This window comes from Thalassophryne amazonica, chromosome 11 (genome assembly GCF_902500255.1).
Source record: "Thalassophryne amazonica chromosome 11, fThaAma1.1, whole genome shotgun sequence".
In the NCBI taxonomy this organism is placed as follows: Eukaryota; Metazoa; Chordata; class Actinopteri; order Batrachoidiformes; family Batrachoididae; genus Thalassophryne; species Thalassophryne amazonica.
In genome coordinates this window covers 59838794-59865085 of record NC_047113.1, presented here as the reverse complement: position 1 = coordinate 59865085, position 26292 = coordinate 59838794, and positions in this window count along the sequence as shown.

Sequence of the window (26292 nt, the reverse complement as noted above, 5' to 3'; positions counted from 1 at the left end):
TGGAAACCGTATCTGCATTCGTCTTCCAACAGAATCTTCATCTGACAGAACGGTTGACGTCTTCTCCTCTGACTGCATCTTTGCCCTTGTTTCTGTCAGTCAATTTGCACAGGTGTGGCCAGGAGTTCTTGAACCTGTGCGGTCAGCCTTTGTCCAACTATGTTCAAAGTCTGATTAGTCATAAAACAAAAAAGACAAACACAAACAACCAAACCCCCCCCCCCCCCCCTCCCCAGAGGACCGTCCCATCAACCCCGGGAAGAGGAGAAAAGAAAAACAACCCAAACTTAAGCTTGCAAACAAAAACGCTAACACCCCACCTCGACGACATGTAGGGACCAACACCCCCCAGAGGACAACCCGCCAGCTCCAGGAGTAATAACCACAGCCGAGGTCCCTCTGGGATCCAAAGTCACCCACAGGGACTCCCAGCGCCCCCCAGAGGACCATTCCATCAACCCCAGGAGACGCCCCCCCTCATGACCAACGGACCCAGCCCCGGCCGTCTATGGCTAGATGGACCCACAGCCCTTTCCCCCCCAGAGGACACCACAGTCACACCCTGAGGGCGGAAACTGGGGGGAAAAACAAAAGGAAAAAAAAAAACATACAAACAAAACAACCCCAACCCCACCCCCTCGGCGCAGTGGAAACTGGAAGCACGTCCAGCGTCACCAACCATGACTATACCCCAGAAGTCAACCAGGAGGAGTGGAACAGCGGTTATGGCAGACGGCACAAAAAGGCGCCACCCCTCCGACTTCCAAACCAGCCACCAGCTGTGGGTATATCCCACTGCCCCAAACCTCAGCCACGCCGATGGCAGATGGCTCAAAGGCGCGCTGAAGCCGGAAGTGGAACAGGGAATCAACAAACAAAAACAAACAAAAAAAAAAAACAACAACACCCCGAACCCCCCCCCCCTCCCAGGTGCAGAGGTTACCTGGGAAATGCCCAGCATAACCAAACTGCACCACTCCAGCAACGCCGACACGTACGGCTCACACGGCTGGAGCCAGAGGAGAAGAGAGGGCATAACAAAAAACAAAAAAAAAAGAAAAAACAACCCAATTACCCCCCCATCACCCCCCAGGGGACCGTCTCATCAAACCCTGGGAGGTGAAACTAAAAGAAATAAAAAGAAAGACTAACAGACTAACATAAAGTTACTTGGGTCCTGTTTATGCTCCAGACAGACTGCAAGGGCACGACCCCAGAACACTAATAGTGTAAAAAAAATCTCACCCAAAAACCAACTCAAAAAACACCCACAAAAAATGAACCAACACAAAAACTAATAAGTGACTTATACCGTTAAGCTCAAACAAATGGAACACACCTGTTCCACCTTAAGAGCATTAACGGTAATGTGTCTCAGTCACCAACAGAGGGAGCCAAAGTGCTGAAAATAAAAACCCCTTTGGTAACAGAGAAAAACAACTCATGCTGCTTTTCCTGTGCGCAGCTGTGAGTAAGAAAACCAAAATGTGCTTCAACTAAATTACGCCGGAGCTGACACAACAGACGCAGTAGCTATCTTTACCCGGCGAAACAGGGCTACAGCTGTAACAACAGGAAGCACAGCGACCCGTGTCACAGAGCTCCGCCGTGCGCGTTCACCCATTACAAACCCACTCATGCAGCTCCCGTTTAACCTCTTATCCGGTCGGAGTGTGACGCAAAGCCGTCGCTAGTCACACTCCACCACGACCCACGGATAAGGCAACAAACACAGGAACACGGCTGCAAAAGAGCTCAAATCAGTATTCAGTAATGGGTTCTCAGACATGCACCATCCGGGCGGAGAGCGCCCGCAACTGATCCGGATAACTTCTGAACGTCTGCTGCCGCCTTGCCGGCGCGGTACCGCCTCTGCTACTGCTGGGTCCGTGATGTATGGCCAGAGACTACTGTTATTTGTCGGACGCAGGACGGAGAACCGACCAGCGTTTGAAGGACCCAGTATGAAATAAGCAGAGCATGGTACAAAGGATAACTGAATTTAATAAACATAACAGTGACGTGCAAAAAATACAAACAAATGAGTGCGCGGTCTGGCGTGGTGGATTAGCCGTGCGCTCCTAGCAGCACCAACGGTCCGGAGCCAGAACCAGTTCGGACCCAAGGACCCCGCCGACACCCCCCAGGTGGCCGCGACAAAACCGAGTCTGTGAAAGAAGAAACCATCATGTGAGTCCACACTCCACACACAGAGAGACCACTCAAAGGTGTACATAAACAGCAAACACTTCCTGGCTTAATCACTAATCAGCTTCCCACCCTGCAGGCATGGAACACCCAGTTCACATTCTTAACTGCAGTGGAAGCTGATTAAATGACTAACATAACAGCTCAATATAATAAGGTGTGAGGGACACCACATTTACTGACTGTACTTATGTTAGTCACAAAACCTAACGTACCTCAGGAAGTGTGCTGACGAGCGTGAGACCTCACCCCCCTCCTCTTTCACAGACCATGGCATCAAACCTGGACGGTCTCTGCATCCATAATGATGAGATGGCTCTCAAGACGACGATCTCACCCGTCTGGTCACAAGGTCGAGTCTCTGGCAAATACACACTGTGTACTCCAGACTTAAATGCCACCATGCTCCAATCCGTGTAGATGCACCACAGCTGTGAGTCCTGACGAGCTGCACATGATCAGCCTCAGGTGATCAGGGTGAGGTCCTGATAACTCAGCCACACAGCCACTCAGTCCTAAACGCGTGCCACCTGGAAGGAAAAACAAAAGACAGAAACAAGACAGCCAGGCACCCCTAGCCTCACAACAGAACTCACTGACTGAATGCCACACTACTATTATTGTGAACACCCCTTTTCTACTTTTTTTTACTAATAGCCCAATTTCATAGCCTTAAGAGTTTGCAGATCATGAATGCTTGGTCTTGTTGGATTTGTGAGAATCTACTGACTCTACCGGTACCTTGTTTCACATGTAACAATAAGAATTATACTCAAAACCTGGATTAATCTTTTTAGTAACATAGCATTACTATTATTCTGAACACTACTGTATTTTGTGGCTTTGTCATTTTTATGGCATTTTTTATGTTCTTTTATGTCTTTTTATTGTTTGTGTATGTCTTGTTGGTGCACTTTTGAGCTCCTTGCACCATTTTTCCATTATGGTTTTAATACTGCAAATGGCAAATAAACTTGAACTTGAACACTTATTCATGGACCTGTAGTTCGCTCTCCTTTTACAGCACAAGATTTCTTAGATTACTTTGAGAAGAAAATAGACAACATTAGATTAAACATATCCCAGCATGCCTTAACTCAGCGACTACACCCTGCTATTGAGGTGGGCGCCATCACTGAGGTATTACCTAGATTTACAGAATTTGATAGGATCTCACTAGGCGTGCTGACAAAACTTGTAATGTCTACTAAAAGCACAACCTGCTTATTTGCTCCGATACCAACAAAACTGTTTAAGGACCTGTGGCCCACTCTTGGGCCGACTGTGCTGGAAATTATTAATCTGTCATAATAATGTTTCACATGTTTCAAATCTGCAGTGATTAAACCATTACTTAAGAAATCTAATCTTGACCCCAGTATATTGAATACTATAGGCCGATACCAAATCTATCATTTTGCTCTAAAATTCTGGAAAAAGTGGTGTCACAGCAGCTTGTGGACTATCTTACTGAGAATAATCTCTTTGAGCCACTGCAGTCTGCTATCAGAAAATATCATTCCATAGAGACGTCTCTCACTAAAGTGGTGAATGATCTTCTGCTTGCAATGGATTCAGACACCACTATGGTTCTGGTGCTGTTAGATCTTAGTGCTGCATTTGATACTGTGGATCATCATATTCTACTTGATAGGCTGGAGAATAATTTTGGGATTACTGGGAATGTCCATACGTGGTTGACATCATACCTGACCAGTCGTTCTCACTGTGTTTTGTACAACACTATCTCTAAATTTTGTTGTATGGCTGGGGGGCCTGGCTGCTGGTTTGTTTGCCTTTTGTGTTTCCTCCCAGGTGGCGTGCATTTGGGACTGAGTGGCTGTGTTGCTGAGGCTGTTAGGAGGACTTCACCCTGATCACCTGCGACTCGTCAGGACTCACAGCTGAGGTGCATCTGGAGGGATTGGAGTATGTTGGCATTTAAGACTGAAGTGCACAGTGTGCATTTGCCAGAGACTCGACCTTGTGACCAGACGGGTGAGATCGTCGTCTTGGGAGCCATCTCATCAGCAGCGGACGCTGAGAATGTCCAGGTTTGATGCACGGTCTGTGAAAGAGGAGAGGGTGAGGTCTCACGCTCGTCAGCACACTTCCTGAGGTACGTTGGATTTTGTGACTAACAGTTATACAGTCAGTAAATGTGGTGTCCCTCACACCTTATTGTATTGAGCTGTATGTTAGTCATGTATCAGCTTCCACTGCGGTGGTGATTTGTGAACGGGATGTTCCATGCCTGCAGGTTGGAAAGCTGATCAGTAATCAAGCCAGGAAGTGTTTGCTGTTTGTACACCTTTAAGTGTTCTGTGTGTAGAGTGTGGACTCACATAATGGTTCCTTCTTTCACAGACTCGGTTGTTGCGGCCACCTGGGGGGTGTCGGCGGGGTCCTTGGGTCCGAAACAGCTTCTGGCTCCGGACCATTAGCGCTGCTGGGAGCGCACCACGCCAGACCGCACCTTTTATTATTATTATGATCACTGTTATGTATTAAATTCAGTTAGCCTTTGTACCGTGCTCTGCTTATTTCATACTGGGTCCTTCAAACGCTGGTCGGTTCTCCGAGCTGTGTCCGACACATAACAGTAGTCTCTGGCCAAACATCACGGACCCAGCGGTAGCAGAGACGGTAACGCGCCGGGAAGGCGGCAGCAGACGTTCAGTGGTTATCCAGATCAGTTGCGGGGCTCTCCGCCCGGAAGGTGCGTGTTTGAGAACCCATTACTGGATACTAATTTGTGCTCTCTTGCAGCCGTGTCCTGTGTTTGTGCCTTATCCGTGGGTCGTGGTGGAGTGTGACTGGCGACAGCTTCGCGTCACACTCCGACCGGATAAGAGGCTTAAACGGGAGCTGCAAGAGTGCGTTTGTAATGGGTTCACGCGCACGGCGGAGCTCTGTTAGCACGGGTCGCTGGGCTTCCTGTGCTACAGTCGTAGCCCCGTTTCCCCGGATAAAAGGTAACTACTGCGTCTGTTGTTTCAGCTCCGGCGTTATTTAGTTGAGCACATTTTGGTTGTGTTGCACACAGCTGCGCACGAGGATGCAGCTCGTTTGTTTTTTGTCACCAAAGGGGGTTTTCATTTTTTAGCACTCTGGTTCCCCCTTGTGGTGACTGAATCACGGTACCGTCAAGCTCTTGAGTAGGAACAGGTGTGTTCCATGTGGTTGAGCTTGACGGTATAACTCACTGATTTGTTTTGTGTTGGTTCATTTTGTGTGGGTGTTTTTTGAGTGGGTTTTTGTGGGCTTTTGTTTTTTTGTTGTCCACTGTTTGTCTGGGGGTGTGATCCTGCGGCCTTTGTTACACAAAAAAAAACAAAAAGGAAAGACGGGGACCCAAACAACTGTGTGTTGGTCTGTTTTTTTTTTTTCTTTTGTTTCTTTTTGTTTCCCCCCTCCCCGGGGTTAGATGGAACGGTCCCCTGGGGGGTGATTGGGTGGTATTTGGGTTGTTTTTTCTTTGTTTTTTGTTATGCCCTCTCTTCTCCTCTGACTCCAGCCGGGGGTGCCGTAGTGTCGGCATTGCTGGAGGGGTGCAGTTAGGTTGTACTGGGCGTTTCCCAGGTGGCCTCTGCACCCGGGAGGGGCGGGGGGGGGGGGGTTTGCGGTTTTTGTTTTGTTTTTCCTCCCCCAGTTTCCACCCTCAGGGTTTGACTGTGGTGTCCTCTGGGGGGGAAAAGGCGTTGGGTCCATCTAGCCGTGGGCGGCCGGGGCTGGGTCCATTGGTCGTGTGGGGAGGCGTCTCCTGGGGTTGACGAGTGGTCCTCTGGGGGGCGCTGGTAGTCCCCGTGGGTGACGGTGGATCCCAGAGGGACCTCGGCCGTGGTTATTACTCCTGGAGCTGGCGGGTGGCCCTCTGGGGGGTGTTGGTCCCTGCGTGTCGTTTGGGGGGGAGGAGGGGGGGGTCTTTTGGCATTTTTGTTTGTGTGTTTACATGTGGGTTGTTTTTCTTTTCTCCCCTTCCCTGGGGTTTGATGGAACGGTCCCCTGGGGGGGGGGGGGTGTTTTAGTATTTTTGTTTGTAGGTTTGGGTTGTTTTTCCTTTCTCCCCTTCCTGGGGTTTGATGGGACGGTCCCCTGGGGAGGGGGGGGGGGGGGGATGTTTTGGTTGTTTTGTTTTTGACTAATCACACGTTTGGTTAAAGGCTGACCGCACAGGTGTAGGAACTCCTGGCCACACCTGTGCTAAGACTGTCAGAAACAAAGGCAAAGATGCAGCCAGTTCAACCAGTCTGTTGGAGGACTAACGCGGACGTGGTTTCCAGCCATGGTCCCTGGAGGGGGGTGTTTCTCCTGGGCCAGGTGTGTGTGGTCGCCGGGAGGCTTCCCGTGAGGGTGGGGTACTGTTGTATGGCTGGGGGGGCCTGGCTGCTGGTTTGTTTGCCTTTTGTGTTTCCTCCCAGGTGGCGTGCATTGGGACTGAGTGGCTGTGTTGCTGAGGCTGTTAGGAGGACTTCACCCTGATCACCTGCGACTCGTCAGGACTCACAGCTGAGGTGCATCTGGAGGGATTGGAGTATGTTGGCATTTAAGACTGAAGTGCACAGTGTGCATTTGCCAGAGACTCGACCTTGTGACCAGACGGGTGAGATCGTCGTCTTGGGAGCCATCTCATCAGCAGCGGACGCTGAGAATGTCCAGGTTTGATGCACGGTCTGTGAAAGAGGAGAGGGTGAGGTCTCACGCTCGTCAGCACACTTCCTGAGGTACGTTGGATTTTGTGACTAACAGTTATACAGTCAGTAAATGTGGTGTCCCTCACACCTTATTGTATTGAGCTGTATGTTAGTCATGTATCAGCTTCCACTGCGGTGGTGATTTGTGAACGGGATGTTCCATGCCTGCAGGTTGGAAGCTGATCAGTAATCAAGCCAGGAAGTGTTTGCTGTTTGTACACCTTTAAGTGTTCTGTGTGTAGAGTGTGGACTCACATAATGGTTCCTTCTTTCACAGACTCGGTTGTTGCGGCCACCTGGGGGGTGTCGGCGGGGTCCTTGGGTCCGAAACAGCTTCTGGCTCCGGACCATTAGCGCTGCTGGGAGCGCACCACGCCAGACCGCACCTTTTATTATTATTATGATCACTGTTATGTATTAAATTCAGTTAGCCTTTGTACCATGCTCTGCTTATTTCATACTGGGTCCTTCAAACGCTGGTCGGTTCTCCGAGCTGCGTCCGACACATAACAAATTTAGTGACATGAAATTTGGGGTTCCACAGGGGTCCGTCTTAGGCCCCCTGCTTCTCTCCCTTTATAGAGCACCCCTTGGGCACATATTGCAATGTTTTGGGATGACCTTTTATACCTGATGATACTCAGGTATACATGCCAATAACTGCTGGCTATCTCATCCACATAAAATCCTTAGAAGATTGCCTTGCATCAATGAAAAGCTGAATGTCCAACAATTACCTACTTTTAAACTCTGACAAGAGTGAAATGATAGTTCTTGGTTCAGTGAGACACTGGCATCTATTTGACCAGCTAATGCTTAGCCTAGGCTTGTGTGACATACAGCACACTGACAAAGTGAGGAACCTTGGGGTAATTGTAGAAGAATTTTTAGGTCCTTATTTGAACTATGATGAACTATCAAGTGTCCTGATCCGAACTGTATGTCCTCTGGTTGAACTAGCAGGTGTTCAACCCAAAAAAAGGGCTTTATTAGTCATTCAGTCTGTCAGGGGCTTTCCAAGGCCTTTTAGGTGCTTTCCCGCAGGCCACATGCAGGGGCCTCAGGCCAGCTGCACGTGTGGCTGAGGCCACGTGCGGAGGGGGCCTCAGGCCAGCTGCACCTGTGGCTGAAGGTCTTTTAAAAAAAATCAGTTGTAAATCCTTCACGTTTTAATGGGAGCGTTTGTCACATTGAAATAATGGCCTAACACCTGCTTAGGGTTCACTAGAGGACGCTTCCAATAGAAAACCATGTCTTGGGAATGAAATAAATAAAAAAGTCGAAGGAGGAGCGATGCCCGCGGGTCTCCAATAAATAGATGAGCGCGGTTGTCATATTCAGTCTCTCTAGAGGACTCAGTTTGTCTAAGCTCTGTGTCGAAGGCTTAAATAAACTTAAAAAACTCTGTGCATTTTATCTTGCTTAAGGCTGAATTATTCTAAAGTGTTGTGTCCTTTTTCTAGCATATCACTTGCAATTAGTTTGTGTTATCTAAAAGAAGACATCCCGAGAAGACTAAAGACGAGCCGCGACAGAACTTGGCGAGCCAGCTTCAGGAGGGTCCAGGGGCATTCCGGCAGCCTGGGGCAGTCCAGCTCATCCCTCCAGACCGTAAATAACAGTGATCACGACTAAAAGGTAAGCAGAAACCTTTTATAACTTCTGCACGATCTGGAGGAGTGAGTCGGGATTTCCGCCCAAGTTGACAGGTGATATTTTTAATTGCCTCTTACCCAAAGAACCTGGACTAAGAAAATTGATAAGAGACTAAAAAAGATAAGATTGAAAATTATCAGGCCTTGTAGATAAAATGCTCAGAAGGTGTGTGTGTTCCCGGGAAAAAGAATGTCTGTGTGAGTGAAAGGTCAGGAATGTTCATGAACTCTGGTGCGGAAAGAGTGCGTGAAGAACTAACCTGGATGCTTGGGGAATAATTGGTGTTGAAATTCGTTACTAACGTGCCGGCTGATAGCATGCGCTGTAGGGGTTAATTTAGGGGAGTATACTGACAAATAGATACAAGGTAATACAAGGTTATTTAAAGAGTTTAACAGAGACTGAAGTGAAATAAGTGAGAAAAAGAGTTAACAGAGAATACGTGCAGAGGAAGCACAAGATAAGCGCCTGAGGGGGCGCAGTAGAAATACCGTACGTGATAAAGAGATTTAAAAGTGCAAAGTAGCACAGCTGACAGTAAGTAAAAGAGCTCAATAAAGGACGTCATTTTTTAAGAAAAGAGAAAAACTATAAAAAATAAAATGAATGAAGAGTTAGTGCAGAATACATGAGAATTAATGAAGCAGAAAATAGTGCAGTAAGGCACCAGATACACGCTTGTGGGGCGTGGGAGAAGAATAAGTAATTAAGTACACAGTAATATGAGTTTTTTATAAGAAAAGAAAAAGAGTATTTTCAGTGCAAAGGCACATTAAGCTCACGAGGAGCTCAGTAAGTGAAAAAAAAAAAAAGGTAGAAGAAAGTGCAGAAAGGCACAGGATACGCACGCGAGGCGCGGTAAGGCGTAGAAATAAATGAAATATTGTATTCTCAGAAAGGAGCTTGTGAAAATAATATAGTAAGCACAGGATACGCACGCGAGGCGCGGTAAGGCGTAGAAGTAAATGAAATATTGTACGCTCAGAAAGGAGCTGGTGAAAAATAATATATTAAGCACAGGATACGCACGCGAGGCGCGGTAAGGCGTAGAAGTAAATGAAATATTGTACGCTCAAAGAGGGCTTGTAAAAAAGTAATATATGAAGTTGCTGACAGCGCCGGAGAGCTGTCTACGTGAAGAAGAGATACATGCTTAAACAGAACACATTGGTGTTAAGTGAATAAAAAGGTTGTTTAAAGCCGCGGAGTGAAAAGTGGCAGAAGTCTAGATAGAGATATATAGAAAGTTGTTTTTAATAATTTTTGTGTATAAAGCTTTTGAAAATTGTGTGTGGGAGAGTGGAGAGTAAGCGGGGAGGTGCAAGCAAAGCTGTGAGGGCTTGCAAGCTGGCTGACATACAAGATTAATGTGAAAGAGTACGAGGGGGAGGTATTTAGACCCAACAGGAGGACTTGGGAGGTGCATGACAGGCAGAGAGGAAAGTGTGAAACAGAGACAGTGAAGAAAAAGACAGGGAAGAGTGCTATGTAAATACAGAAAAGGTAGATATTATTTCAAAGAGAGAAAACTAATAAACAAACATAGCAGAAAAAGACGAGAAGCAGAAAGTTAAAAAAAAAATAAAAAAATTAGAAGGAAAATAGAAAGTCGGGAGCAAGACATTAGGAAGTGTTAGGGTTTGTAAGAGGATTAAATAAATAAATTGGTTATAAATCAAAGAGATAAGCTTAGATATAGTGAAAAAGCTGACAGACTGATCAATGCTTGGGACAGTCCATTGATGGGAGACTTAAGTGATGATGAAATAATACTCCCAGAACATTACTTGACTGACGGAGACATCGAAACCCAGGGAATCAGGACACATTTTTGGCTGGAAATGACCTATTTTGACAGGGGTAGGAGCAGACATTGGCAGGACGACAAGAGATCAATCAGAAATTATGGCAGATTACTAGAGGTAATTCAATCTGAAGCAAAAGAAAGAACAATTCCCTCTAATTAATTGGGAGCTGCTGATAAGACGTCTGTGGCCTCAGGGTTTAACCCCGTGGCTGGAGCTGCTTTGTGCTGACCCTAATAAAGAACTTAGCATACCATTAAATCATTTAGTAACACTACCAACCGATCCAGGTGAAGAACTGTTTCCTAGGTTGACTCTGACTGTGGTCCCAAGGAAGGTTCGGTGGGAAACAGATAAATTTTCGTATTTGTTAAAGAAAAAGAAGACGGGCATAACAGTTGGAAATTTAATCCTTTTAAGGGTTTAAAATACAAAACAGGTGTTACAGCCAGCAAGTTATTGGTCTGGATCAGGACAGCCCCTGAGGGACTACCAGAACACCATAGAAATACCTCACATAGCGTTTGTCAGGGTTACATGGGTAACTCTCAAGGTCAAGGTCGGGAAAGTACCCCGCTAGACTTAGTACTAAGAAAATATCCAGGAAAACGCACTAAGGCCAACCAATGTATGAGAAAGTGGCACAAAAGGTCACATGGGGCAGGCAATGGCCTTTGGAGGGATCAGTTGATCCGGTGATGTGTGAAGCAGTTGCGGTAGAAATACAGAAAAAAGAAATTAAAGATCAGCAGAAGAACATAAATAACAACAAAAAACGCACTGAAGAAAAAGAAGTTTTGGCCTTGTTCAAGCAGGAAGCACAGAGGCTACAGCAGAAAAGAGAAAAAAATGACAGAGGAAAGATCCAAAGAGACTAAAGCCAGTGCACCGAGCTGGGAAGCAGAGCCACCCCCATATAAACGTCATGATATGGGAAAGACAGCTGGACAATTTGTATTAGGAACTCGTGAAGAGGACCAAGGCATGGATGTGGAGGGCAAATTCACACTGACACTAAAAGCTCGAGAGCCACAAGGAGACAGGTCCTCAGTCTGTCAAATGGATCATACAAGGTCTCCAAGTCCGAAAGTAAGTGGTCGCTCACCACGACCAGCAGGGGGGGCCACAAATAACAGTGACACGGAGGCAGACAAGGATAAAGAGAGAGACCTGAAGGCTCCGCCTGCACATCGAGGTCCACTAAAAACCGTCCCCTCCCACCATAAGTCAGCCGACTGGACCTTCACAGGCTATAGAGGCTCCGAAGAGTGGCACAAGAGCTTCTGTGACACACTGGATCTGGCCAGAAGAGATAATGAAGAACTAGCTGAGCAACTTCGGCTAGCGAAGGAAAGAATACAAAGACATAGGGACGCCGAGGAAAGAAGAATATTACAACAATCGACGCCCAATCAAGGGAATCACATTATAGAGCCACCCACCCGAAAAATTTCTGGTGAGATCATCATTGAGACTGCAAAAGAGGCCCGACTCAGGCAAAGACAACAATGTGTAGCCAAAGACATAGCGGCTTTAGAACAGAATATAACCGACTGGATGGGCTGCCTGGAACCAGTCAGTCGCACTCGATCTGGAAGACAGTATGGAGCCCGCACAGAAGAAGGGGAGGACGAAGACCTCATATGCCCATTGGTGGTTAGAAATGGTCATCATGTGTATACCCCATGGAGCTGGACAGACATGGTGGGGCTGGCCAACAGACTGCCAGACATCACCCAAGGAGCTGGGAGATGGATAACTGCCTTAGAAGAAGGCACTGCAGGGGTAACCTTGTCTTTAGGTGACATAAAAGCCTTGCTAATGCATGTCATGGGAAAACATGACACTGAAGAATTAGCAGGAAAGGTTGGACTAACACAAATGATGGGCACTAATCAACATGATGAAGTCCCCTTTAATCGCTATAGAAACTCCATGTGGGAAGGACTGAGAAGAAAGTACCCTGAGGTCTTGGATCCCTCTAAATTGGATGATGAGGAGTGGACACCTGAAGAGTGCCCAAAGAAGTTCCTGCACTGATTCCAGAAGAGATGGGCGGAGGAAACAGGAAATGCATGGAACCATTCTCCAGCAACTGAAATCCTGTTTAAAATAACTGTAAAAAAGGCTCTACCAGATGAGGTTCAGAAAGCCCTAGATGGAGTCGTGGGACTATCGAAAATGAATTGGGCTTTATACTCTGAGCATATTTGTCACCATCTTGAAATCTACAAGAAAGAAAAACAAAAAGAAGAAGATGCAGCAAAATCCCTGACGAAAAAATTGGTGCAGATGCAGTTGGGAGAGCTAACCAAAGTCAAGAAGAAAAAACAAAGACCCAGGCACCAATGATGACCCCTGTTCCTTCTGAGTCGGCAAGCCTAGCCCCTACGACAAACACTGCTGCCACCATACAGGCACCTGTGGTAACAGCCACACAGAGCCCCCAAGGAGCAGCAGGAAGCACTCCTACAGGAGAAGTCTCAGCACCAGTGGAGCATCACTATCACTACCATAGCACTGGCACACCCGGAAATGGACCCACCTACAGTCATGGGTGGAGAGGAGAGTCACGGAACTTTCAAGGTCAAGAGGAGGGTGGCGAAGAGGATCTCGCCAACCTTCATTTGGAAGCAGATTCCAAAACTCAGCTCCCAGGAACAGTCAAGCGGGACCGCCTATGGGACCAACACCCCCAATAGGGGATCAACCCTCTAATGAGTGTTGGAGCTGTGGACAACCTGGACATCGAATGAGAAATTGTCCAGCCCGACCTTGGGTTGGACCCTCTGCCTATTGGCAATAGGGAGGCCTAGAGAAGACAGAGGGGGAAACGGTGGCATTGGCTATTTCGATGATACCTAAGGAAGAGCCAACCGTCACCGTTAATATACAAAACAGAGATTCCCTTTCATGGTGGATACAGGGGCAACATACTCTTGCATAGGGAAAATGGGCGCTCATCTCCCCCTCTCTGGGTCTGTAATTAAGACCATCGGCTTCTCTGGGAAAACTCAAATAATACCTTTTACACGCCCACTTCCTGTAACGATTGCAGGAAAAACAATTGAAGCACCCCTGTTATACTCACAAAATACACCTGTGAATTTGCTGGGAAGAGACATTTTATGTAAGCTACAAACCCAGATAGTGTGTACCCATCAAGGACTGCAAATACACTTTCCTGACGAAGCACTCGCCAACATTATGGTGTTTATGGACATGGAAAACAAGGTCCGACCTGTGCAACCCATGGTATACTGGCTGAAGTTACAACCAGAAAATTCAAATCTTCAACTGGAATGGGAAAAATGGAAGCCCTGGGCCGAACAACACTATGAAGCAGTATATACACCTAGTTTACCTTTCATGTCACCCTGATGTTCGATGCCAAACAAGAACAAACTGACTATGCATGCTGCTGGGATGTATTGATGAATCAATGGCTGTTTCACATAACCACCACAGAAATTTATTTAGGCCCCCAAGGGGCCGCAGCTTCTGTCAAGCTAACTTCAGCTGAACAACAATGGTATCAAGTGCCGAATGCCACGCCTCATGTGACCCTTTTAGTCTCAGAAAAGTACGAATCCCATGACCTAGGTCCAATGGTAAAGACAGCCTCAGAAGTTGAAGAATGGCAAAACATGGAAAGTCCACAAGTACATCTGTCAAAAGACCAGCAGTTTGTACGAATTAATTTAAAAGTAAATGATGAGGCTATAGCTCAAAAAGTGGAGCTCAATCCTAGACCAGAGGGACAGATGGTGTTATCGGCCCAACAACAGAAATTGTTAGAGCAAATACCACCAGTGGTGTGGTCCAAAAGCAAAACGGATGTAGGACTAGTAAAAACAGCCTTACCAGTAAAAATAAAAGTAAAACCGGGAGCATAACTGCCTCACCAAAGGCAGTATCCCATTAAAAACCTCAGGCTATTGAAGGCATAAAACCAGTAATTAAGGGACTAATGGCAGCTGGAGTTTTAATAAAAACTGCAAGCCCATGCAATACTCCTATCTATCCTATCCCTAAAAACATACAAGAGTATCGGCTGGTACTGATCTGCGTCCTATCAATGCAATAATAGAAATGGATGCACCTATAGTACCTGATCCGCATACTATACTATCAAGCATCCCTGCTGGAGCAAAATGGTACACAGTAATAGATCTGTGTTCAGCCTATTTCAGTGTGCCTGTGCACCCAGACTCACAACATTTTGTTTGCATTCACATTTCTGGGACAACAGCTAACGTATACACGGCTACCTCAGGGACTGAACCTGTCCCCAGCCATCTTTAACAAAGTCCTGGCTGAAGATTTACAACACCTTGATATACCCAGTACATTGGTGCAATATATGGATGATCTCCTTATTGCATCAGAGACTCAAGAACAGTGTGAAAAAGATTCATTAATTGTATTGCATGCATTGGCAGATGGAGGTCATAAAGTAAGTAAGGACAAATTGCAGTTCTGCAAACAACAAGTAGAATACTTGGGAAGACAGTTGTGTGGGACCACGCGATGTATAGCCCCAAGCCAAGTGGAGGCTATAGTCAAGGCTCCCAAACCCCAAACAGTGGGACAGATGCTTTCATTCCTTGGGATGGCAGGATACAGTCGGCCGTGGATTTGTGATTATGCTATAAAAACTGCACCTTTGCGTGCCATGATTAGAGCAGTGGGGCAAACAAGCAATGCAGCTCTCCTCGTCTGGACAGATCAGGCAACGGGAGCTTTTGAGGCCCTAAAAACAGACATGCAATCTGCTCCCGCGTTAGGTAACCCAGATTATGGGAAACCTTTCCATTTGTATGTTACTGAAAAAGCTGGTTATGCTTGTGCTGTACTAATGCAGGAAACAAATGAAGGAAAACAACCATTGGCCTATTATAGTACAAAGCTTGACAACATTGAAACAGGATTGCCACCATGCTATCAGGGTCTAGCAGCAGCTGCCTTTGCATTTCAAAAAGCATCATCCATAATCATGGGACATGCAGTAACGTTGTACACGTCGCATCAGTTACATGCCCTGCTAACCAGTCAACGTTTTGTCTTAACACAAGCTAGACGCACTGGATACGAAGTTGTGTTGTCCGCTCCAGAAATAACAATACAACGTTGTCACACGGTGAATCCCGCCACCAAATGACCACACCGTTAGATGGTACTCCACATAACTGTGTGGCAGAGACAGAGAAATTTTGAGAGCCAGAGAACATTTGTATAATCACGCCATAGATGCAGATCTAACCCTGTTCGTGGATGGCTCATGCTTTCGGGATGCCGCGGGATTGCATGCGGGTATGGGGATAGTTAAACTAAACACGGATGGCGAGACCTTTGAATTACTGGAGTCCCAAGAATTGATCAGCCTTGTTCAGCCAACTGGCAGAGATCAAAGCCTTAACTATGGCTTGCCAGATAGCTAAAGATCACGTGTTAATATCTACACAGACTCAGCCTACGCTTATGGCGTATGTCATGTACATGCAAACATTTGGAAACAAAGGGGATTCCTGAGAGCAGATGGCACCCCTGTCACTCATGGAGAAGCGATTTCCCAACTGTTACAAGCTCTCCAATTACCGTCTGAGGTAGCCATCATTAAATGTGCAGGTCATCAAAAGAATAATAACATCATAGCTCAAGGTAACAACCTAGCAGATGACGCAGCGCGCAAAGGAGCACAAGGGAAAAATATGTTTCCCTGCTAACCATCCAAGAGTGTGCCCCACTGGTTTCACGTGACGCACTGATAGTGGCTCAAGTAGGCCAGTGGAGAAGAAAGAACAATGTGGATTAAACGAGGCGCTATTGAGACACGCAGTCAGGGGCCGATCGGACAAGCTGTGGTGCAGTAGTCCAGGGACAGTTTGTGTTACCCACCAATTTATTACGACATGCAATCATTTGGGGCCCACGGACCCGATCATTGTTCGCGAGTCCAAATTATGAACAAACTAAAAGCTGTCTGGTGTCACCATATATGGCCCCAACAGTGGACCGTTTGTTGAATGAGTGTGAGGTATGTGCACAGTACAATGTCCGGAAATCATTCACAGCCCCTTTAGCCCCACATATCCGGTCCCTGATGGGCCATTCAGACATCTTATGATGGATTTCATAGACATGGGAGCTGAAAATCGAGTAAACGAATGAGATATGTTTTGGTAGTGATATGCAGATTCAGCCGATGGATTGAGGCAGTAGCCTCTGCAAATCAAGACCATAAACGTGTAGCCCAATTCTTGTGCCGAGACGTCTTTCCAAGATTTGGCATTCCAGATACTATCTCATCTGACAACGGTAGGGCTTTTGTAGCCAAGGTACACAAGAAACATTCAAACAATTGGGTATCAAACAGAAGTTTGGGTGTGTTATCCACCCTCAATCAAATGGGGCGGGTGGAACGGGCTAATGGCATTTTAAAGAACAAACTAGCAAAACTCATAGCAGACAGCAAGGCAAACTAACCTGGCTGGATGCGTTGCCGCTTGCTTATTGTCATAGCGCTCACAAACTAACTCGACTAACCCATTTGACACCATTTGAAGCTCTTACATGTCGGCCGATGCCTATTCCATACCTGAGAGGACCCTACGAAGGACCATCGCTGGAGCAGCTACAAGACGAATGGCATAATATCTGAGACAGTTAACCCAAATACACAAAACTATCTTTTGCAGGTCAAAGGTGCTACGAAGACAGAGAAGCAGAGATTCCACTTGAAAATCAGAGGCATCCAGCCTGGTGATCTGGTTTACGTCAAGGTGTTTCAAAAAGAAGTGGGACAGGCCCCTGCCGAGAAGGTCCTTTCAAAGTTATTCTTGCCTCACGTACAGCAGTCAAGTAGACGGTTAAGGACACTTGGTTTCATTAAACCACTGCTGTAGGGTTTGGTGGCCCACCGCCCCTGCGACCTCGGCAAGCTCGTCTTGGCAGAGCCGCCGGGCCAAGGGGGAAGCCGGAGAAGCCAGAGACCCTACAGCAGCACCGAGGGACGGCCACGCCTCCCTGCAGCCAGGCGAACACTGGCCAAGGCGCTCACAGAGACTGATTGAACAAAGACGACGCACAGCTTCAGAGAGTAGTGGATCCCTGCCAGATAGAGCAGTGACAGACTCAGATGCAGACTCAGAGACAACTGGAGACGCAGGCCAACAGACAGACAGAAATACAGACCGACAGATAGACAGGCCACAGGAGACATCAGACTCGGACAGCAACTCAGTAGATTTACCGACAGAAGAACCGCAGGAAGTACAACCCAGACAAAGCACAGATACACCACACATCCCTAGTGACAGCTCATCTAGTGACGGCTCACTTAGTAGCACATCTAGTAGCACATCTCAACAGTCATCAGAGCAATGATTAAGGAATTATTCAAGGGATTGACAATACTACTGGTGGTCAGTATGGGAGAAAATAGACATCCAAAACATACAACAGACTGTGCCGTGGCCATGGCCGCAATAGCAGCTAAACAAGGCATTCTAAACACAGGAAAAACATATAATTTGGTATACATTAAATCAAAAGCCTACAAGAACATAGGAATACAGGGAAAGCTGGGGATTACATATTAGGCGAAGCCATTAGCATCAAATGTGAAGAGGAGGGAACACTCAACATAGAGGTAATTTGTGATAAAAGAGGATGCAGGGAAACCAAGCAAGACGTAACTGTTACAGTACATGAAGCCACAAAATGGGTAAAATCAAACCAAGGAAAAAGAGGACAATTAGATGCCTAGAAACAAGCAGTCACTTAGGGAGATGGGATCCCAGTACAGACCTAGCCCGCACACAAGGGTTGAAGACCAATTTATTTTACCAATGGTTGAAATTTTCGGCTAGGCAGATCAGTGAAAAGCCTTGCATAGCCTGTCACCGGAAAGGTGTGATACCTCAGGCTAAACCCTACCTGATATCAACAACTGTTATAGGAGTCCCCAACATAACTCAGACCAAGCAGAATGCTATACACAATGTGTTATGAAAATGGCAGTAGGTGATGAAAAATATGCTGCCGACAGTAAACTTTGTCCAGTGCCCCTAAGTACAGAAGGAACCGTTCCACCTATGTTAAAATAGAGAAAGGGATGATACACCATTCTGTATAGAAAGGCTTAGTAGCACAATACATAAGCGATTGGCAGGTAGGGACGACCCAGCCAAAACACCACATACAGTGTATGCAAAAGCAGCAAGAATACAAACCGGCCAAAACAGCATGGACATTACCGTCTGTCACACCCTGCCAGCAGCAGGCATACAGTGTGAACAAATAGTACCGGCCACAGGGGGGTCTGTAATTGGACTGAATCTCACCCATGCTTCATGGGTATCTACTCCAAATTTAGCTAAGGGAACGGTACCCTTAGCTGACATCTTTTGGATATGCGGACAAAAAAGGAAACTCCTGTCATCGCTGTCCCCGAATTGGAAAGGCCTTTGTGCTCCTGTGATGCTCACAGGAGCAATAACAGTAATTGAAATGCCGATTCAATACAACCCATGCCACAGAAACTTCGTAAGAAAAGAGGAATAATGACGTTTAAAACAGACTACAACATCACAGTAAGAAACGGGATACCAGAAGGGATACCCCGACAGTTAGAAGCCATAGACAGTAGCAGAGTTAAAGCAGATGAAGACGCGGATAATGGGGATGGGCATTGGCTCTGTTCGGGGTTACTCCAAAAATCCGTTCTAGGTTCCAGGAGGTGCAGTGGATTAATTGTGGTATAATCAGCAAAGATACCTGAACTGGACATTGGCAGCAGTAGGAGCCTTAACCGAACAACTGCACGCCACCTCGCTAATGACAATGCAAAATAGATTAGCTATCGAGATGATGATGGCTGATGAACAAGGAGTTTGTATTATGATCAAAGCCACCGAATGTTGCACAGCTATTCCCATGCGTACAGGGGAAGACGGAAATTTGACAGAGCTCTTAATCACACTTGAAGAGATGCAACAGGAACTATTAAGTAACTCCATAGGAGGGAGAAATGAAACTGACGATTCTGGATACATTGTAGGGAATGGAAGAATATTGGCCCACTATTTTCACTGTTTGGGACTCTAAGGAGAGGGTGGATATCATGGAAAGACTGGTTATACCAGATAGGTGTAATCTTGGCATTAACAGGGGTGGCGGTCTTGCTGGTAATATGTTGTGGTATTCCCTTGATAAAATTTCTGGTCAATAAATTGATTTCATCCACAGTAGGACAGCTCCCACTGTTAGCCATCCGAGCCCTAGAAGAAAGCACAAACGAAACAGACAGAGAACCAGAATATGGAAATGGATGAAATACCAATTATCCTCCCCGACAGCCCCCAGCTCCCTAATATTGTAGCGTACACCCCAGATAGGGAGGACTGGGATGGACCGTGCTTGGTGATATTGTAGACGAGGAAGAAGACATGCACGCACATTTACATTCACACACATGCACCCACAAAAATGAGGGATAGGATAGACAATATCTGAAAGAATGACATGGAGCTGTAATAATGAACGTATATGTATATTACTAGGACACAGGAGTATGGCTGAGATATCAGACTCCCCTGATCAGGGACCTATGCCTGATCTGCCTCTATCAAGTCTGATTGGACTCTCAGAACTGTTTGGAGAAGAGGATATACAGGAGGGATGGTCGAGCCATGATTGGTCGCCACAGCAGCCATCCATCCAACAGCTAAACCAGTTGGCAACAGAAGGATCTTCATCGTTCCAGCACCTGGCGATGACGGCTTCACAGAATCTGCCTGCAGCAAGAGTCGGCCCGAGGACTCCACCATCACCTGAAGGACCCTTTGGACTCAGGAACACACCCCTTCCGCAGATGCCATGGAGACAGTCACATGTGCCAGTGGCAACAATACCCTCCAGGGGAGGCAGCCAAGGTCGGCCATATGCAGCAACTGCCCGAGTGCATCCTAGACCCAATTCACTGCTAGGATCTGTCCCCAGCTTTCCACCCCCAAGGCAGGAGAGATATTCCGATCAGCCCAGTACCTCTGGAGGAGGATCAGCAGGGGTGGACCTTAGTCGAACTCACCCACCAGGACAGAGGGGAGCTTTGTACAGGCTGCTAAATGCCCAGAGTGTCCCAACCACTTGCCTGTGCGACATCAACAATACTCCCCCCACACACGAAATGCCTTCCCCCTTGTACTTCCTGTCCCCTGGACTGCACAAATCTGGTCATGGTCACCCCACTGGACATGGCTCGAGAGCTTTGTCTTCCACAAGAGTCTGTTCCAAAAACCTTGGAGCAGCTCCTGCCCCTCACAAATCACATTCCCCATTGGCTATTTGAGGAAATCATGCCACAACTGAGTCAGACAGCTGCATACCTGTTAAGGATACACCGTGACAATGCCATCTCGTCTCAGGAGGGCCTCCATACTCAACTGTGTGGTCTTCAGTCTAGTATGGACATGCTAGCCAGCATGATGGAGCATATGGAGAGGGAACAGCTAGGGCTGGGCCACCACCACCCTGAATGGGGCAAGAATTCTCTGGGGGCCCTGTACAACCTGGCCAAGCAGCACAAGGAGCTGGAAAGATCCATCAGAGAACTGCACGACTGTCTGAAAGCCAGAATTCCTGATCCTCCCCCCACTACCCCTGAAAGGCCAACCTCTCCATGTTCCCCAACTTCTCCCAAAACTTCAGATGCTGAGTAAATGCTGAGGAGCGCGCGGGACGTAATGGCACTGAACACGGACTATGATCTGGTTCTTGAGTTTGAATTGCGGACTGGTTTCAGAAATCTGAGTGTAAATAAACAAAGAAGGATATATGTTAGTAACGAAGGTTGGGTAAATGTCTGTCCTTACCATCATCTGCGTAACACAGATAAAGCTAAATGCATACACATAGATATCACATTGCAAAGTTATAAAAAGGGGACCCTTACACGGCGTGTTTGTAGATTAGTAGTAAAGATGCACCATAGGGACCCCTTTTCTTAAATTATAGCATGCCTCAAGAGATGCATCGCCTAAATTTGGCATCTGGCCAAAAAGGGCATTAGAAAACAAGCTGAAAAAGAAGAAAAACAAAGTGGAAAATGTTGAGAAATGGCCTATAATGAAAAATTATATGATTGACTAAGGCAAATGACTTAAGGACGGACATGAAGGGAAACCATTTATTGTGTTTTATCTTAATTAGACATAGCTGCGCTAACCTTAGAATAGTTTCTTGATTGGTCGAAATAGTGGTAACGTAGGCGTATTTGATGCATTTAAGTAATACATGTGTGACTCTTTAACAAAATAATATGTAGAACCAAGTATAATGGGTTGGAGCCTCTGGTCGAGTAAGACAATAGATGCCAGAAGATAATTGGTTGCACTGATGTCAATGTAAAGCCTTTACTTTGCCATGATTAAGAGGTTGCTGTAACTTGTTTTATGTGGCCATTTTAAGTGCCTTGAATTACACTAAAACTCAATGTTTGAATGTCACCTTGCGTTGATATAATCCAGCTAATTGATCACCTTGTGCCTTAGTATGTAGGTTCACCTGCACTTACACTTAAATATATTTACTGTGTGAAGAATCACTTATAGTCATATCCGCACCAGAGTTATCAGTAAGTCGAGTGATGTGTTTTTCTTTTTTATTGCAATGCACAAATGAGGATGTCTTGTCAGTAAACAACCCAAGAGTATAGTTGATGTAATGGGACTCTTTCGAGTCCCAGAGGAGGGACTGTAGAAGAATTTTTAGGTCCTTATTTGAACTATGATGAACTATCAAGTGTCCTGATCCGAACTGTATGTCCTCTGGTTGAACTAGCAGGTGTTCAACCCAAAAAAGGGCTATATTAGTCATTCAGTCTGTCAGGGGCTTTCCAAGGCCTTTTAGGTGCTTTCCCGCAGGCCACGTGCAGGGGCCTCAGGCCAGCTGCACGTGGCTGAGGCACGTGCGGAGGGGGCCTCAGGCCAGCTGCACCTGTGGCTGAAGGTCTTTTAAAAAATCAGTTGTAAATCCTTCACGTTTTAATGGGAGCGTTTGTCACATTGAAATAATGGCCTAACACTGCTTAGGGTTCACTAGAGGACGCTTCCAATAGAAAACCATGTCTTGGGAATGAAATAAATAAAAAAGTCGAAGGAGGAGCGATGCCGCGGGTCTCCAATAAATAGATGAGCGCGGTTGTCATATTCAGTCTCTTAGAGGACTCAGTTTGTCTAAGCTCTGTGTCGAAGGCTTAAATAAACTTAAAAACTCTGTGCATTTTATCTTGCTTAAGGCTGAATTATTCTAAAGTGTTGTGTCCTTTTTCTAGCATCACTTGCAATTAGTTTGTGTTATCTAAAAGAAGACATCCCGAGAAGACTAAAGACGAGCCGCGACAGAACTTTGATCCTGCGTTGTCCTTTGACCTCCACATTAGAGATTACAAAGACTTCTTTCTTCCACCTGCGAAATATAGCGAAGATTCGTCCCATCCTGTCTATGGCTGATGCTGAGACCCCGATTCATGTGTTGTCTCTTCTAGATTGGACTACTGCAATGTTCTATTTGTGGTTTACAGCAGTACAGCATTAGGGGTCTTCAATTGTTTCAAAATGCTGCTGCCAGACTTTTGACAGGAACCAGAAAGTTTAACCACATTACACCCATTTTGGCGCCTCTTCACTGGCTTCCTGTCCCTGTGAGACCAAATTTTAAGGTTCTTCTATTAGCCTATAAAATTATTCACTGGCATCTCCCTACTTACCTGATTTAATTAAACCCTATGTGCCAGCACGGGCTTTGCGTTCTCATGGTGCAGGGCTACTTTGTGTCCCTAGGACTCTTATCGTGTTCCTGTTCTGTGGAATGATCTCCCTGCATCAATAAAACAGTCAAATTCTGTAGAGACTTTCAAGTCCAGATTTAAGATGTACTTATTTTCCCTTTCATATGGCTATCATACTGGCATAGTGTGTTACTATGCTTTTGACATTTTATTAGGAAATGGAGCGGGCCGCAGCCTCAACTTTATCTAATGTCTGGGTCTTTTAGTGAAGTTTAGGGCTAGTGTTCGGCGATCATCTTAGTATTTCTTCCATTTTTCTTGTTGCTTAATGCTGACAAATAATGCTGTATTTGTTGTCTTTCTGCCACCTGATTCTGTTTTTTTTTTCTCTGTTTGAGATGCGGCTCCATCCAGAAGTGGGACTGGGTGTCCTCTTCTGCAAGCCTCCTGTCCTGTACACCAGCATGGACTCCCAAAATTTCCTGTATATTTGTATTGTCAATTGTGTAGGTAGCATGGCCCAAGCAGAGGGTCACCCCTTTGAGTCTGGTCTGCTTGAGGTTTCTTCTTCAAATCATCAGAGGGAGTTTTTCCTTATCACTCTTGCCTGTGTTCTTGATCTAGGGGTTGGTAAGGTTAGACCTTACTTGTGTGAAGTGCCTTGAGGCAACTTTGTTGTGATTTGGTGCTACATAATGAAATAAATTTAATTAAATTAGTTAATTGCTGCCAAAGGTGCAGCAACAAGTACTGCGCGAAGGGTGTGAATATCTTATTTTTAATAAAATTGCAAAAATACAAAAACAAACAATTTTTTACATGTTGTCTTTATGGGGTGTTGTGAGTAGAATTTTGAGAGAAAAAAAATTTACTCCATTTTGGAATGAGGCTGCAACATAACAAAATGTGGAAAAAGTGAAGAGCTGTGAATACTTTCCAGATGCACTGTACGATTTTCTAAATTCAAATTCATCTAAAGTCAAATCACCAAAAACACAGGGATTTCACTCAGTGTGTTACTTCATAACAATAAATCAATAAATCACAAATGTAAAAAAAAAATTCTATGTAATAGATGAACATGCGGGCAGCATGGTGGTTTAGTGGTTAGCACTGTTGCTTCAAAATAAAAAGATCATGGGTTTGATTCCCACCTGTGGCCTTTCTGTGTGGAGTTTGCATGTTTTCCCCGATGTTTGTGTGGATTCCCTCCAGGTAAAATATTCCATTTTTTTTAATTTGTAAAAACAGGCATTTTTACGGAGCCCTGGAAGTGTCATCGCAAAATGTTTTGCATGTGGAGAGAATGTGCGCATGTTTTATGATGTTGTAAAACGTGCTTTACACTGTGCGAGATGATTTTTCATGCAGGAATTTTTTGGACCGAGTTTCAGGTTAATCGCGTGTCCTGCATCATGTAGTCTACATGGAGTAACAAGCTGCATTTAACATCTCAGGACCACCTCCTGTTCGCCGACGTATGGTCCAATGAAAATCAAACCTGTTATTGTGGTCGGCTGTCGTGAGGGTATCCTGCTGCTGAAGAGCTACAAGCATCTAACCGCTCGCACTGTGCCTGTGCAAACACTGCAGAGCTGTCTTGTAATGTTATTTTATTTTTATTTTTTATTTTTTTTGCTGTTGTTTTGTTTTGTTTTTAAACTTCATTTGTAAAAAAAAAAAAAAAAAAAAGCCATTTGCAAAGCCAAAAAGTTGATTTGGTGCCCAGATGCTTAGTACTTAGGGTGAATACTGCCATGAACACTACTGGCCAGTAGATGGCAGTACAGGCCTTGAAAACAAAATTCCAGATAAGCCCTGTCTGCTACATTTAAAATTTGTGGAATTTAACAAACACAAATACAATAACAACGTCTATAAACCCAGAGAATATATTCACAATAGTTTTAGGCACTAGAGTTTAATGCTGTTGTCCGTGGAGCCTGAACAGAGTGTCTGAAATGCAATTGTCCTGTCGCGATTGTACTGAGATTACATCATCCTACCCATAATGCACTGCTGGAAACAGCATGTGCTCACAAAACCTTAAAGATTAGCACATTACTTTAAAACTAAAACATATATCTGATATTTTCAGTTTATAAAACTTCAGACATGACAGTAATTTTAAATAACTTGTCCAAAATTAGTTTGGTTAAAATTTGAACCATAAGTTAAAAATGAATGCCTCTGGATGGCTTAGGTGATATTGCTAGCATATCAGTATCGTGTTAAAGGAAATGATTTTTTTTTCTTAATTGGACTAAGCGGTAGAAGATGAATGAATGAATGAATGAATGTATCGTTTGCTTGTTATCAGACTGTCAGTATAATAAGAAGTAAACTGATTTTTGTAGGGTAGAGAAGGGTCTGTTTCAGGAACTTTGTTCTTTTGAATACAGTTCATCTTCACTTATTGTGGGCTCACTTGCCATGTAATTCAACACCAATTGGAACTCTCAAGTTTGACTCATTCTTCATGCTACTAAAACTTGAAATCACTTTGCTGTGATATTTAGTGGATAAAAATGATTTGAACACATCTTTATTAATTCTTCCCCCTGCCGTCCAGTGAAAATCACACTGTTTCAAATAATCATATTTGTCAATTTCATGCTACATTTATATTATTCTGTTGACTCCTATCTGCCACTCTTTATACGAGGTCTGTTAGAAAAGTATCGGACCTTTGTATTTTTTGCAAAAACCTGATGGATTTGAATCACGTGTGCTTGCATGAGCAAACCTTGAATCTTCGTGCGCATGTGTGAACTTTTTAACGCCTGTCGATTGCGTCATTTGCTGGTAAGCAGCCTTTGTGTGAGGACATGTGCAGTGTGTTCGGCGGATTTTCATTTCAAGGAAAAAGACGGAATGACTGGAGCAGCGCCGCATCAAATTTTGCCAGAAACTGGGCGACAGCCAGGTGGAAACCATTCAGATGATTCAGACGGCTTTCGGTGACTTTTCAGTCGTGTGACTATCCGAGAAATTGTAGACGAGGTGGGCATGTCACAGCATGTCCAAAGAGACTTCAACACGGAGGTGCTTTTGCTCCGCCGTCCCTTACCAAAAAATAGTACTGATAAGTATATAAAAAGTAAACTAGAAGTATACTTGAAACATACTTGCATATACT